Genomic DNA, 14472 nt, shown 5'->3' with positions numbered 1-14472 from the left:
TTTCATCTTCCTGAGTTCAAATCAGGCCTCAGATACTTCCTAGCTTTGTGACCCTGAGCAAGTCACTTAACCCTGTTGGCCTCAGTTTCTTTATCTGTAAAATGAGCTGAAGAAGGAAAGGGCAAACCATTCCCGTATCTTTGCTAGGGAAATTCCAAATGGGTCACAAAGAGTCAGATGTGACTGAACAATTGCACAACAACACTATTTCCTAGGTGCTGTGCTAAGTTGTGGGGATGCAAAAAAAGGTAAAAGAGTTCCACAAGGAGCTTACAGTCTAATTGGAAAGACAACATTCAGACAACTATGTACAAACAAGATGTATACAGGATAAATTGTAGATCATTAACAGAAAAGCCGCTAGAATTAAGGTGGATCTGGAAAGTCTTCCTACAGAAGGTAGGAGAGATTTAAAAGGACCCAGGGAAGCCAGGAGGTAGAGCCAAGGAAAGTACTTCAGGCATGGGGGATGGTCAGTGAAAATGCAGAGTCAGGAGATGGAGTGTCTCATTCAAGGAACAGCAAAGAGGCCAGTGTCACTGTATCAAAGAGTCAGGTTACAAAGGGCTTTGAATCTCAAGCAGAAGAGTTTCTATTTGATCCTAGAGATTAGAAGAAGCCACTAAAATTGATTGAATAAGGAGGAGACACAAGACCTATCCTTGAGGAAAATCTATTTGAGAGCTGAGTAGAGGATGGACTGGAGTGGGGAGAGACTTGTGGCAAAGAGGCCAACCAGCAAGCTATTAGAATAGTCCAGGTATGAGGTGCTGGGAACCTATAGCAGGGTGGTGCCAGTATCAGAGGAAAGAAGGGGGCATATGCTAGAGATATTATGAAGGTAAAATTGATAAGCCTTAACAACATATTGGATATGAGGGATGATAGAGAAAGAGTGAAGAGTAGAGGATGACACCTAGGTTGTGATACTGGGTGACTATGAGGATAGTGTTACCCTCAACATTTAATAAGGACATTAGGAAGAAGAGAGAGTTTGAGGGGGAAGATAATGAGTTCACTTTTGGACACGTTGAGCATAAGATGTCTAGGGGACTTCTTGTTAGAGATGTCCAACAGGCAGCTGGAGAAGCAAGACTGGAGGTGGGCAGAGGTTAGGGATAAGTCGATCTGGAAATCATCAGTACAGGCATGATAATTGAATCCATGGGAGCTGATGAGATGGCCCAGTGAAATAGCATAGAGAGAGAACCTGAGGACCTGACTTCAGCACTGACCATGAAGATAACCTTAAAGACTGCCCTTGATTCATCTCTAGTGGATACGGTTACTGAGACTGGAATAGACATGGCATCCACAGGAGGCGTTGGCTTTATTCATCACAATTGCATCACAGAATTCCAGGCTGAAGAAGTGAACAAAGTGAAGAAATATGAGCAGGGATTCATTACTGACCCTGTGGTCCTGAGCTCTAAAGGAATCAAGGACATGTCTGAAGCAAAAGCAAAGTACGGCGTCTGTGAGATTCCCTTCATAGACAATGGAAAGATGGGCAGGTGCCTAGTGGGCATCATCTCCTTTCAAGATGTCAGTTTTCTCAAGGAGCATGAGTATGACCACTTTCTGGGCAATATCAGAACAAATTGGGATGATTTGGTGGTGGTCTCTATTGGGATCACATTAAAGGAATCGATTAAGATCCTACAGCAGATACTATTGGTGGAGTTGTGAACTGATCCAACCATTCTGGAGAGCAATTTGGAACTATGCCCAAAGGGCAATCAAACTGTGCATACCCTTTGGTCCAGCAATACCACTACTAGATCTATACTCCAAAGAGATCATAAAAAGGGAAAAGGACCCACATGTACAAAAATATTTATAGCAGCTCTTTCTGTGGTGGCAAAGAACTGGAAAATGAGGGGATGCCCATCAATTGGGGAATGGCTGAACAAGTTGTGTTATATGAACGTAATGGAATATTATTGTGCTATAAGAAATATGAGTAGGTGGACTTCAGAAAAACCTGGAAAGACCTAGACAAATGGATGCAGAATGAAGTGGGCAAAGCCAGGAGAACACTGTACACAGAAACAGCAACATTGTGCAATGGCCAACTATGACTGACTTAGCTCTTCTCAGCAATACAATGATCCAAGACAATTCCAAAAGACTCATGATGGAAAATGCTATCCGTGTCAAGAGAAAGAACTATGGAGTCTGAATGCAGATCGAAGCAGACTATTTTCACTTTATTTTTTTCATGGTTTTTTTCCTTTTATGAACTTAAATTTGTTTTGCAAATCGTTTCTTCTTTTACAACATGACTAATATGGAAATATGTTTTACATGATTACACATATATAACCTATTGATATAGGTTACTACTTACTGTCTTAGGGAGGGGGGAGAGAAGAGAAGGAGGGAGAAAATTCAGAACTCAAAATTTAATTAAAAAAAGAATGTTAAAATTGTCTTTACGTATAATTTGAAAAAATAAAATACTGCTTTTAAAAATCCTACAGCAGAGCAAGAATGAAAAAATGGCCGTTGAGAATGAGGATGATGAGTTAGTGACCATCAGTGTCCACGTGGTCCGGATGAAGGACTAGGATCAACCATTGGCATGCAAGGACGCAAAGAAGCAGCTGCTATATGGCGCGTACGTTGACACCCCTGAGGATGGTAAGTACTGGCTTGACCTGCTGGCTCAAGTTAGTGCCAATGTGGTTGTACAGGATTTGTCCAAAGGAAATGCCATCTTCCAAATTAACATGATCAAGACTCAGACAAGATGGCAAAATAGGAAGAAGCAGTATAGCCCAGCTCTACCCGTAACTACTCCAACAATGATCTAAAAAATGCTGGCCTGAGTAGTAAACAAGGAATCTAAGGAGAAACTATAGTGTGTCATCTTTCCAGTCCAAGATCATAAATTCGACTATAGTCAAGGGACCAGAGAGTGAGCCAGGATATGGACTCCAGGCTAACTGATAGCTAGCCCAGAGCTCCAGGCTAGATCTGTAGCACAGGGATGCTCACAGCTGACTGCAGACTCAGGCCTCTTCCCTGGCCAACAGCCCAAGGCTGAGGGCCCTGACTCGGGGCCCAGAGCTCCGAGCTAGCAGCATAGGAATGCCCAGAGCTAATCACTCAGCCCCAAGCCCAAGCCATCAATGAAATGTCTCCAAGTGGGGCCAGGAGCCCCAATTCAGCACCCAGAGCTCTGAGCTAGGCCTGCAACACAAGGATGCTCAGAGCTGATGTCTGACTCGGCCCTAGCCCAGGACAGTAGCTCAGGTCCTGGAGCATAAACTCAATATGGACTTAATACCCAGAGTAGATTGTGGCATCAGTGCCCCACCCAAGAAAGTGGCACGGCGGGGCATCTCACAGAGGAGCCAAGATCACCCTGAAAAGCTCCCAGCTAGGCCAGCAATGACAGGCCACCTAGAGCAAGATCTCTGGGAGAATAACTAAGCACAAAAATAATAATAATAATAAAAAGCTATTTTGAGGCCAGTCACACTCAAGACACAAATACAAACGAAGAAAATAACCCCAAAACATGTACAAGTAAAGCCTCAAAGAAAAACACAGCTTGTCCCTATCAATTAAAATTACCAGAAGAAATGAGTTTAAATGGTATAATAGATTAAATGAGAGCAGTATGGGAAAGCATTGGAAAAAGAAGTGAGAGTTATGGAAGAGAGACTTGGAAAGAGAATTAATAGCTTGGAAAAATAGGCACAAAAACCTACCCAAGTAAGAGGCTCCTAAAAATTAGAATGGACCAAACAGAAGTTAATGACTCTGTAAGACAAGAAGAAATATTAAAACAAAATAAAAGATTCAAAAATAGAAGACAATTTAAGATTTCTCAAAGCACAAATGACTGATCAGGAAAACAGATCAAGGACAGATAATTTAAGAATTAAGCTCCCTAAAAATCATGACAAATAAAAAAGCCTGGATATAATATTTCAAGTTATCATGAAAGAAAACTACCCAGATTTCTTAGAACCAAAAGGCAAAGTAAAAATAAATGAATCCACTGGTCACTTCCTGAAAGAAACACCAAAATGAAAACTCCTACAAACATAATCAAAATCTAGAATTTATAGGTCAAAGGAAAAATAACTTCCAGCTGCCAGAAAAAAATGTTTAAGTACTGAGGAAACAGAGTCAGGATTATAGCTACTATTATGAAGGAGCGAGGAGCGTAACATATATAGGTCTACAACCAAAAATAACCCGAAAGAGCAGTATAATCCTACCGGGGAAACAATGGACCTTTAATTAAATCAAGGACATCTAAACATTTACCATGAAAAGACCAGAACTTAGTAGAAACTTCAAAATACAAACACAGGAATAAAGAAAAACAGAGAGAGGTAAATACAATCAAGCAATTGGAAAGACTTTATAAAGATGATTTGGGCAGGTAGGTGACCCTGCAGCGAATAGAGCACCAGCCCTGGAGTCAGGAGGACCTGAGTTCAAATTTGGACTCAGACACTTACTACAAGTGACCCTGGGCAAGTCACTTAACCCCAATTGCCTCAAAAAAAAAAAGGTAAATGGATAGTGTCCTGGGCCTACACTCACCAAGACCTGAAATCAAATCCAACCTTAGAGACACTCACTAGCTGTGTGACCCTGGGCAAGTCATTTAGTTTTTGTCTGCCTCAGTTTCCTCAAAATGGGGATAATAATAGTACCACCTCCCTGAGGTGTTGTGAGGCTCAAATGAGATAATAACTGTAAAGCACTTAACATGGTGCCTGGCACAGAGTAGATGCTATATAAATGTTCTCAATTATCATTGTTATTATTCTAATGGGGAAGCGGGGGTGATCTTAGCATCCCCCCAAAATTGTGATGTCAGCAGGGATCAAAAAGGGAGTGAAATAAGGTGAAGGGCCTGGGAGGGATTTTGGGTATGTTGTGACTGTTTTAAAAGGAGAAAGGAAAGGGAGGAGGGGGAAAAGGATATCCTTAGGAAGAAAAGGGGGGTAGAGTAGGCTTATTATCTCAAATATTCAGGGGGAAAAGGCAGAAGTCTATACAAATGGTAAAAGCTTGGGGAAGCAGGCATTTTGAACCTTGCTTTGAACTAATGAAGAACGAAGTGAAAAGAACCAGCAGAAAAATTTATACTATAACAACGACATTGTAAAAAAAAAAGTTTTGAAAGACTTAAGGACCCTAATCAATGAATGATCACCCATGATTCCAGAGGTCCGATGCTTTTAGAATACTGCCCACCTCCTGACAGAAGTAATAGACTAGATATACAGAGTGAGACACATTTTTGGGGACACTTGCTTGAATATTTGCATTTGTAGCAGGACTTTTGGTTTTTTTCTTCTGAGGTAAAAAGGGTAGGAAGAAAAAAAAGGGGATATGCTTGCTAATTTTAAAAAAGATTAATTTAAAATGAACGTAATTAAGTACATCAAAGAGAAGGTACCATAACCTCCAGGTTATCAATAGCGACGTACTAACAGTTACATAAGCAAAAAAACCTGATTGATTGTGGGGTGGATACCCTGTGGGTTGGCATAGGCATTGGGTCTATGTGTGTCGTCAAGACAGTTCACATTGGTACATGGGTGGCCTCAGGTATTTGAGGTCTTAGACTATCCAAGGCTATTTCATGTCTCAGTCATTGCTGATGGTGACATCCAAAATGAGAGCCACATTGCCAAAGCTTTAAGCAAGTATTTCTTTTTCTACAGAATCCAGTTTAAAGAAATACCAAGGAATAGGCTCACTGGACGCCGTAGGCAAGAGGCTAGGCATCCAGAATTGTTACTTCTTCAGTGAAGAAAACAAACTCTAGATAGCTGAAAGTATGTCTGGGACTGTACAAAACAATGGATCCATCCAAAAATTTATTCCCTACTCGATTGCTAGCAACTACCGCTCCTGCCAAGATATTAGGGCCAAAAGTTTAATGGAAGTCAAAGCCATGATGTTTTAGCTCAGAAGAGCTGAAACTTTAGGAAAGGACCTCATCTACACAGGTGAAAGGCAATTTCAATGGACTCCAGTCATGTGAGAAAAGGCCCTTTTAGAGAAATTTGCCTGTTTAGTTTTACTGCCCCTCACCTCTCCCCCTTTTTTTAAATAAAAAGATGGATATATATATACAGATATATGTTAGGAGAGAGAGAGATCAGCATCATCATAGGAGAAGTTAAAAGGGAACAAAATAATATAATTTATGGCCTGCACAGAAGAAATACTTATTGGAAAGAAAAACTTTAACTTAAGGTGGTGATTCTCTCCAAAGAAGTAAAATAACAATGGATTGAGAACATAAATGTATATTTGAAGTGAAGAAAAATCTGGAAGAAGAGGAGCAAAAAAACAATAACATAAAAAGCCCACACACAATATTCAAGCAAAACAAATTGATCCTGAAAATAGGATACATAGAAACAACCTGAGGATCATAGGCCTCCCAGAAGCACACGATAAGACAGAAAACCCGAACACCATAATGCAAAAAATAAACATAAGAAAACTGCCTAGAACTTCTGAGCATGGACAAGGCATAGACTGAAATAATTCTCACATAGCCCTCAGGGAGGGGGGAGAAACCCTACGCTTCAAACACCAGAACAAAGAATGGTTAAATTCAATCATACCAACAACAACAAATTCTGCAAGTAATCCAAAGACGGACCTTCAAATATAAAGAAAGAAAATTTGAATAACACTAAACTATTCTACATTTATCGGAAATCAGAGAATGGAATAATATATTCCAAAAAGAAAAACAGCTCTATGTGCAACCCAAAATGACATATCCTGCAAACCTGAGCCCAATCATCAATGAAAAAAAGATAGATAAGCATTCACTGAAAAAGAAACATTAGAAGCATCCCTATTAAAGAAAGATGTGAACAGATTATGTGACTTTCAGACACCCCCAGACAACAGAAACACAAGAAAGGTAAATAAATGCAATTCTAAAGGAAAGAATAAATAATGAAATAAATTATCTCATTTCTAGAGACTAAGAGAAAATAATTAGAAATAGAAAGACATCTATGGAGTTAAAAAAAAAAACAAGAAAGAAACAAACAAGAAAGGAACCATCAGGGAATTCTTTTCTAAAAGGCTACAGGGGAGAGAACTGATGAACTCTGAGTGCAGATTGAAGCATATTTTTGTTCATTTTCTTTATTTTTCTTGCTTTTTTCCCCCTGCAACATAGCTAATGTGGAAATATGTTTTGCATGACTTCATATATATAATGGGTATCATATTTCTTGCCTTCTCAATGGGTGGGGGAAGGGGCAAAGGGAGAAAGAGAATTTGGAACTAAAAATAATTTTTTTAAAAAAGATACAGGGGATAACTTAAAGAAATGAAAATAATGACAGTGCAGGCCTGAAATACCATGGATTAAACCCTACAATCTCCCAGGCCCTACAAATGAATCAATGTTTTTGGTGGGGGGACTAAATTGCAGCATATAAAGGGTCATAAAAGGGAAGGGAAAAGGAAGCTGGAGCACAGTGTGTGATGTACCCTAATCAAGTCTACGGTAAACAAGGAAATAACTCCTGTAGTGTCTCCGCCAAAAGAAGGGCTACAGGAAAATGGGTGAGGTGGCCAAGGGAGGGATTAAAACAGGAAGAAAGAAAAGAGAACTCACTCAGTGGTGAGAGAGGGTTCCACTGGATGACACTTCTATGGGATGGGGATATTTTCTGTAATTAAAATGGCGGTCTTAAAATGGATCTAATCCGCAAGGAGTTGGTGTACAGAACACTGACATTAAGGTAACATTGTGCCTCAGAATATGTGATAACATCCTGTCTCAAAATAAGGGAAATCAGAGCTACGGGGGGCAACTGACATCCAGAAAAGTGGGAGGTCATGAACTCAGAGAGGAGACTACATGGAAAATCAGAAAGAAAATTATCATGGGAAGGGAAGAGTTTAGAACTGGACCACACAAACTGGGACACAGAGAAATGTCTAACATGGGGCAATGCTTTTATCTATACTCCCTCCCACAGGAAGCGATACTTCTAAGAGTAAGGCACAATGGAAAAAAATGGAAGAGAGGTCAAGCTCTACAAAGCAATAACATAGAAATTTGTAAGAAGAGGAAATTCAAACTTAGTACTTTAGAAACTTGAATTCCATGAAGAATACATGGAGGTTAAACAAGGAATAAATAAGTATATACATCATGAATCAAAGAATAAAAGTTTAGAATAGAAAGGTAACAGAAGTTTTAAAGAATAAGGTAAAGCAATCCTTTTTTACAAAATGGTGAAGAAAACAAACAAAAAACCTAACAAACCAAAAAGAAGTTGGAAGGGAGGAGAAAGGGTGGAATTTCGAATTAACCACCTGAGAAGGGGGAGAAAAGTGGGGGGGGAAAGAGGAGAAGAATTAGCTAAAAAGAAAGAAGGAAAAGAAATCAATAAGTTAAGCAAAACTCTAAAACTAGGGGAAATTTGACAAATATCGGGGTAGGGGTAGGGAAGTGTGGAAAGAAGAGAACCTGTGGGAATTCAGTTACCTTAAAGCAGACTAAGCAAAAGTAATTGTTGGACAAAATTCCTTTTCCTTTCATAAAGAAAAAAAATAAACTCAACTGCAAAAAGACATAGATTTTAACACAATAATCGAAAACTTTAATGCCCCTCTCTCAGAATTGGACAAATTTACCAGAAAGATAAACAAAAGAGAAAACATAGAATTGAACAAACTGGTTCAAAATTTAGAGGTAAAAGATTTATGGTATTCCCCCTCCCCCTACACCCCAGCCAGCATCCCATATCTCTCTTACATTTCATGGCTAAATTCCTTAAGAAAGTTATCTACAATCAGTGCTTCCACTTAATCTTTTCTAAATCCTCTTCAGCCTGGCTTCCTACTTTATCATTTAACTGAAAGTACTTTTGCCAACATTACAAATGATCCCTAATTGCCTTTTCTTTTTTAAAATTTAATTTAATTTTTTCAATTAACAAAGATATTTTTTCTCCTCCCCCATCTTCTTCCCCACCATTGAAAAGAAAAATAAAACCCTTCTAACAAATATGCATAGTTAAGCAAAGTTAATTCCTGAATTGGCCAAGTCTATTGGCTCAAATAATCAATAAACATTTATTATGTACTTAATAAGCACTGCGCTAAGACCTGAGTTTACAAAAAGAAGCAAAAGACAGTCCCTTCCCTCAAGGAGCTTGCAGTCTAACGGGTTTATCTGATTCCTACTTCCCCCATCCTTCCTCTATGTTTATATATTCCTATCTTACCTACCCCAATTATGAGAAACAGCAAATTACATCCCTTTCTTCCTCCTTCCTACATTTGTGTATCCATCTTTTTATTCTCCATTCCATTTCCCCTCTTAAAACCCTCAAAACAGAACCAATCTACCCTGAGGACCTCTGTTTTTTTTTCTTAATTCCCTCAATACCCTTTGAAGACATTAAGGTTTGGAAGGGACACATTGCTTCACACCCTTTTAGAATGCTACAAAGCCTTGCAGTTGCTCAAATAAATTTACCTTTCTAGGTTTCTCTGGATTTTTGCGTCTACATTTCAAAGTTGTTACTCAGCTTCAGTCTTTTCTTCAGAAGTGTTTGAAAGTCCACGATTCCATTAAAAATCCATTTTCCCCCTGTAGGATTATACTTTGTTTTTTAGGTTAAGTTACTCTTGAAAGGGGCCTCAGAAACCATCTGGTCCAACTCCCTCATTTTACACACAAGACAACCAAGGTCTATAGAGGCTAAGCGATTTCCCTAAGGTCACACACCTAATAAATGGCAGAGGTGGGAACTGAACCCAGTTCCTCTGACTCTGTTGTACCACACTGCCTCTCACTCATTACCAGACATGTCACTTCACCCAGGAGCTGGCCTGAACCAGCCTAGGACCTGGTTACCCATTAAGTATCAAAGTATCTATAAATGGTACAGGAACCAAAAGGCAATCCTGCTGACTCATTGTGCTTCCTTTCCACTGGACGGCGTGTGTCTGCTTTGGTACATGTTGAATGAGAAGAGGTTACCCATATGTCTAACCTAAAAGTAATGTATAGTCAAATATACAAGCATCTCGAAGACATAAGGCAAGAAAACATGAATGGAAGATTAGAAAAAAATACAAGCCCAATGGTTCTACACATGTAAGAGTCCCCACATGACCTCATTCTCATCCTATTTCCCTGTGTTTACCAAGTCTTTTTCTTCTCCCCAGTTATTATCACAGGACATCTACGTGTCTGAGTTTCCAGGATGGGAAAATATCTCACAGTACTGATCAGGCTAGGCTGGGCTATAGGTATCTGACTGGGACCAGTGAAGGATAAAACCTGGCCTTGGCAAACATATCATTATCACGTCCAAAGATGACAGTCACCTACATAAGGCTTGTTTGCAGATGCAATGATACCGGAAAAAGGAATTAATTAACCTCTGAGGTCCTTTGCCACATGTATGGATTTCCTCCAGCCTATGTAGGAAGCTTCTCAGAAATGCTGGGGCTTCTTGGTGCATGGAGAGGTCGTGAGAGACGCAGCTGCAGACGGAATCTTTGAACATGCAAAAGGAAGAGTTTGAAAAAGGAATAACTTGACATTTGATTTGAGAAGAGTAGTAAAATGTCAACATCTGCCATGAAAATACAGAATGATTAAGGTCCTTTAGTTTTTAAAATATACAGCCCTGTTTGGTGTTGTTTTTTTTTTTAAAACTCTGGACCAAAAGTATTTTCCTTCAATAAGTCTGCCTTAAGTGATCTCATTAAAGTTGCTGAATATTTTATCAGCTCTCTCGGAAACTTTATTCAGAATAGCCACATTCAGGCCAAACCATGGTCCATTCAGTGTATGATTCTGACAGGGTCAGGAAGGAAAATTCTGGGCCAGGGTCACCATGGTAGTTGGGCCAGGCCATCCTTCCTCACTGTGACCCCTGAAAGGTTAAGGGCCTATCCTAGGGACACATTCACTTCCCTTCATAAACTCTGAACTGGTGCAGCCCTCTCCCCACCCGCTTTTTACCACTGCCACTATTACTGCAGAAGCCGGAAAGGGGCCCCTAAAGACCCGAGGGCCATTTTAAAAATGTGTTCTGAACTTAACAAATGCCAAATAAAATGAGCATTTCTATGTACATATTAGGATGGAAAAAGAGAGCTGCCCATGAAAAAGTAAGTCTCTATTATGGAGAGCTTGCTTTTCTTTTTAAGTATATAATAACCAACAAGTAACTTTCAAAGCTGTACTGCTGGTCTGTAATTCTTTCTGGGCATCTTTCTGTTCTCCTCTGAGTCTTTTTAGAAAAATGCATTCAATGATCCACTCATTTCTTTTCTTTTTCTTCATTTGAGGGGCTGCAATCTTGTCCTTGGCCCTACCCCTTCTTTCCCACCTCCACCGCAAAATTTTTAAAGGAAAAGAAAAATAAAGTGTTCATAATAAATATGCATAGTCCAGCAAAACCAGTTCCTGCATTGTTGTTCAGTCATGTCTGACTCTCCGTGACCCCATCTGGGGTTTTCTTGGCAGAGATACTGGAGTGGTTAGCTATTTCCTTTTCCAGCTCATTTTACAGATGAGGAAACTGAGGCAAACAGGGTGAAGTGACTTGCCCAGGGTCACACTGCTAGGAAGTGTCTGAGGTGGGACTTGAACTTAGGAAGATAAGTCTTCCTGACTCCAGGCCTAGGATGTCATTTGCACCATATCAGCCATGTCCAAAAATCTATGTCTCATTCTTCACCTCGAGTCTATCAGCTCTCTGCCAGGAGGTGGATAACATGCTTCATCAAAGGTCCTATGAAATCACCTGAGGGCTATTTTGTCTTTTTCTTACTCTCATAGGTTGCCATGGCCAAGGAACCATTCACCTACACCTTCTTGTTTTAGGAATCATTTGATTAGGAATCATCAGAGACTAGGGCATGTTGGGGAAATAAATGATATCACTAAAAAAAAGGAATCATCAAAGGCTCATCAACCAAGATTCTCTGCTGCTGTGACTGTCAAAGAAACATGTACCTCCTCTTTAGGAAATCTGGAGCCTGGTCCACCTGGATTTCTAGCTGTTTTCTGAAGCCAACATTCCATCAGTTTTCCTGAGCTTCCATTTTCTCATCTATAAAAAACTGAGGGAGTAGCTTTAGGTGGAGTTCGGGATCCCTTTCAGCTCCAGAGCCATGATCCTAAGTACATTAACCTATCTGGGGGCTCATTTTTCTTCTCCACTAGATGAAGAGATTGGATAACAGGGCCTTCTAGCTCTATGGCTATGTCCTGTAATAGGGGAATGGTATGTGCCAATGAGAACCTAGACCTTCTGAGCATGTGCAATATGCACTAACTGATGCAGTCCCCGTATGGACTTTGGAGCATCCCCAGGTACTGTTTCTGCTTTGCCCATAAATGGGAACCTTTCAAATGGCCATTAAGTCAGAAATGAGACTGCTTATTCAAGTCACTAATGTGATGATTCAGGCTTTCTTTTTCCTGGCTATATTTGAGTTTAGAGACTAAGAATACTATAGAAGTTTCAGGACTTTACTTCCCTTCACCATGAGACTCAGGAGTATATGGTCCTGCTGTTGCTTCTGTCTTTTTGATACATTCTCTCCTGCTCTTAGATAAAGGAATATTGAAGATGGAATGAACTAGATAGTGACCTCACAAGATTCAAAAAGTTGGAGGACCAGAGATCTAGTGAAAGTTCCAGCAAGGTCCTGAAGAGTGACCTGTGGAACCTAACCCAGTAGCAAGGCCTTGGAGTGCCACATGCAAGACTCAACCCAGCAGCTAATTGGACCCAATAGCCAAGATGCCATTTTCTGAAGGAGCTTTATTATTAAGTTTGGGCCCAGGTAGCTGGGTGGTGCAATGAGTAGAGCACCGGCCCCAGAGTCAGAAGGACCTGAGTTCCAATCCAGCCTCAGACACTTGACACACAACACATTTACTAGCCATGTGATCTTGGGCAAGTCACTTAACCCCAATTGCCCTGCCTTCCCCCCTCCAAAAAAAAAGTTTGGGCCCAAGGTGGTATAGGGAAAAGTGTGTTGCCTGGATGTTAGAGGGAATAGTTTGTGCTTCTGATCTTGCTATCTCTTCTTGGTAAATATTCCTTTCTAAAATCTAATGGATGTTAATTGGTTAAATGAAACTGGGGTGCTAATCACTGTTGATTAACACTGAATAAAACACACTAGAATGGGGGCTTGAGATGATAGCATTAGAGAAGAATCACCCTGACCTCTGAGGGACACTCCTAGAACCCAAAGAAGGAGAAATAGCCCTAACTTTGGGAGACCTGACTTATCAGTGGGATTGGCAGTTGGGATAAGTACCCCCAGTTTCTATGGAGCCTAGATTCCTATGGTCCTATGATCTCTTACCTCCAAGCATTTCCTGCAGCTGAACCCCAAGCCTGGAATATACTCCCTTCTTATGTCCATGTCTCAATATGTTAACCGGGGTGGGGAACCTGCAGTTAATCTTTTGAGGCTTAGTTCAGGTACCTTCTCTAATCACCCCATTCCTAGTTGTTGGTGCTCCCTCTTCAGTTTTCACTGGTTCAGGAGTGAGAGAACCTGAGTTCAATCCTTCCCCTACCCCAGGCTACTAGCTGTGTGACCTTGGGCACACCCCTCCCTAAAACTCCATGTCCTCACCTGGAAAATGAGTGCTGTCCAATAGCTTGTCCACACTAAATCCACCACCAATGGGATGAACACCCAGAAGCAGAGGCCAACCAGGCTTCTTAAGGAGGGGCTGAACCACCCTAGGTGGGGAAAATGGAGCACATTAACTCTTCCATGCAGATCAGTGTTGAGATTGGTCCTATGCATGCCTGCTACAATTCCACCCTGGCCAAGATAGGGAAACGTAGTCTCAATAAAATTGAACTTAAATTTTAACAAGCAAATGAACAAACTGGACCTGTGATTTCATTGGGTAGCTCCATGAGGAAACTTTCTCCACCAAATGAGATCTTCCCCTGTTCTGCAATTTAGATATTAGAGTTTCCTAGGAAGCTAACGCCTCATACAGCATAGATATTTGTCAGATGAAGAATTTGAACACGGGTCTTCCTAACTGCCAGCTCTCTATCCTTTAGAGCAAACTGCCTCTCATTGTTTCTGCTTGATTGCTTGTAGTATTCAATTGAATTGAGTCTGCAACTTTAAGATCCTCTTATGAAACTACTTTCAATCTGCACTTGTCCATTTAGAGCTAAGGAGCTCTTTCGGCTCATCGGCCCATGCCTGTGGCTTCTCCTTTTATCAGTAGGAAGTTTGCCTTTCTCAAGCTTCCTGGTACCCCATCTCCCCCCCACACCATCCCAGCCCCATCCCCCCAGTTCCAATATTCCAAAGCTTGGTGAACATACTCAATCTGAACATAGTCTCCTTAGTTTTCCATACTAACATAATATCCTCCTCTTAGCCTTCATCTTTCCAGACCAAATATTCCTATTATCGTGGGCTCCCATAGAG

The 14472-nt window shown here is 40.6% G+C and overlaps 1 pseudogene; it reads left to right on the top strand.

Moving 5' to 3' along the window:
* Positions 1-1066: 1066 nt before the first annotated feature.
* The window catches only part of LOC118832522, an 80075-nt pseudogene continuing 66669 nt past the window's right edge, over positions 1067-14472 (top strand).

Source organism: Trichosurus vulpecula, chromosome X (assembly GCF_011100635.1).
Source record: "Trichosurus vulpecula isolate mTriVul1 chromosome X, mTriVul1.pri, whole genome shotgun sequence".
Lineage (NCBI taxonomy): Eukaryota > Metazoa > Chordata > Mammalia > Diprotodontia > Phalangeridae > Trichosurus > Trichosurus vulpecula.
The sequence above is the reverse complement of the archived record's forward strand: the minus strand, read 5'-3'. Positions and strand labels throughout refer to the sequence as shown.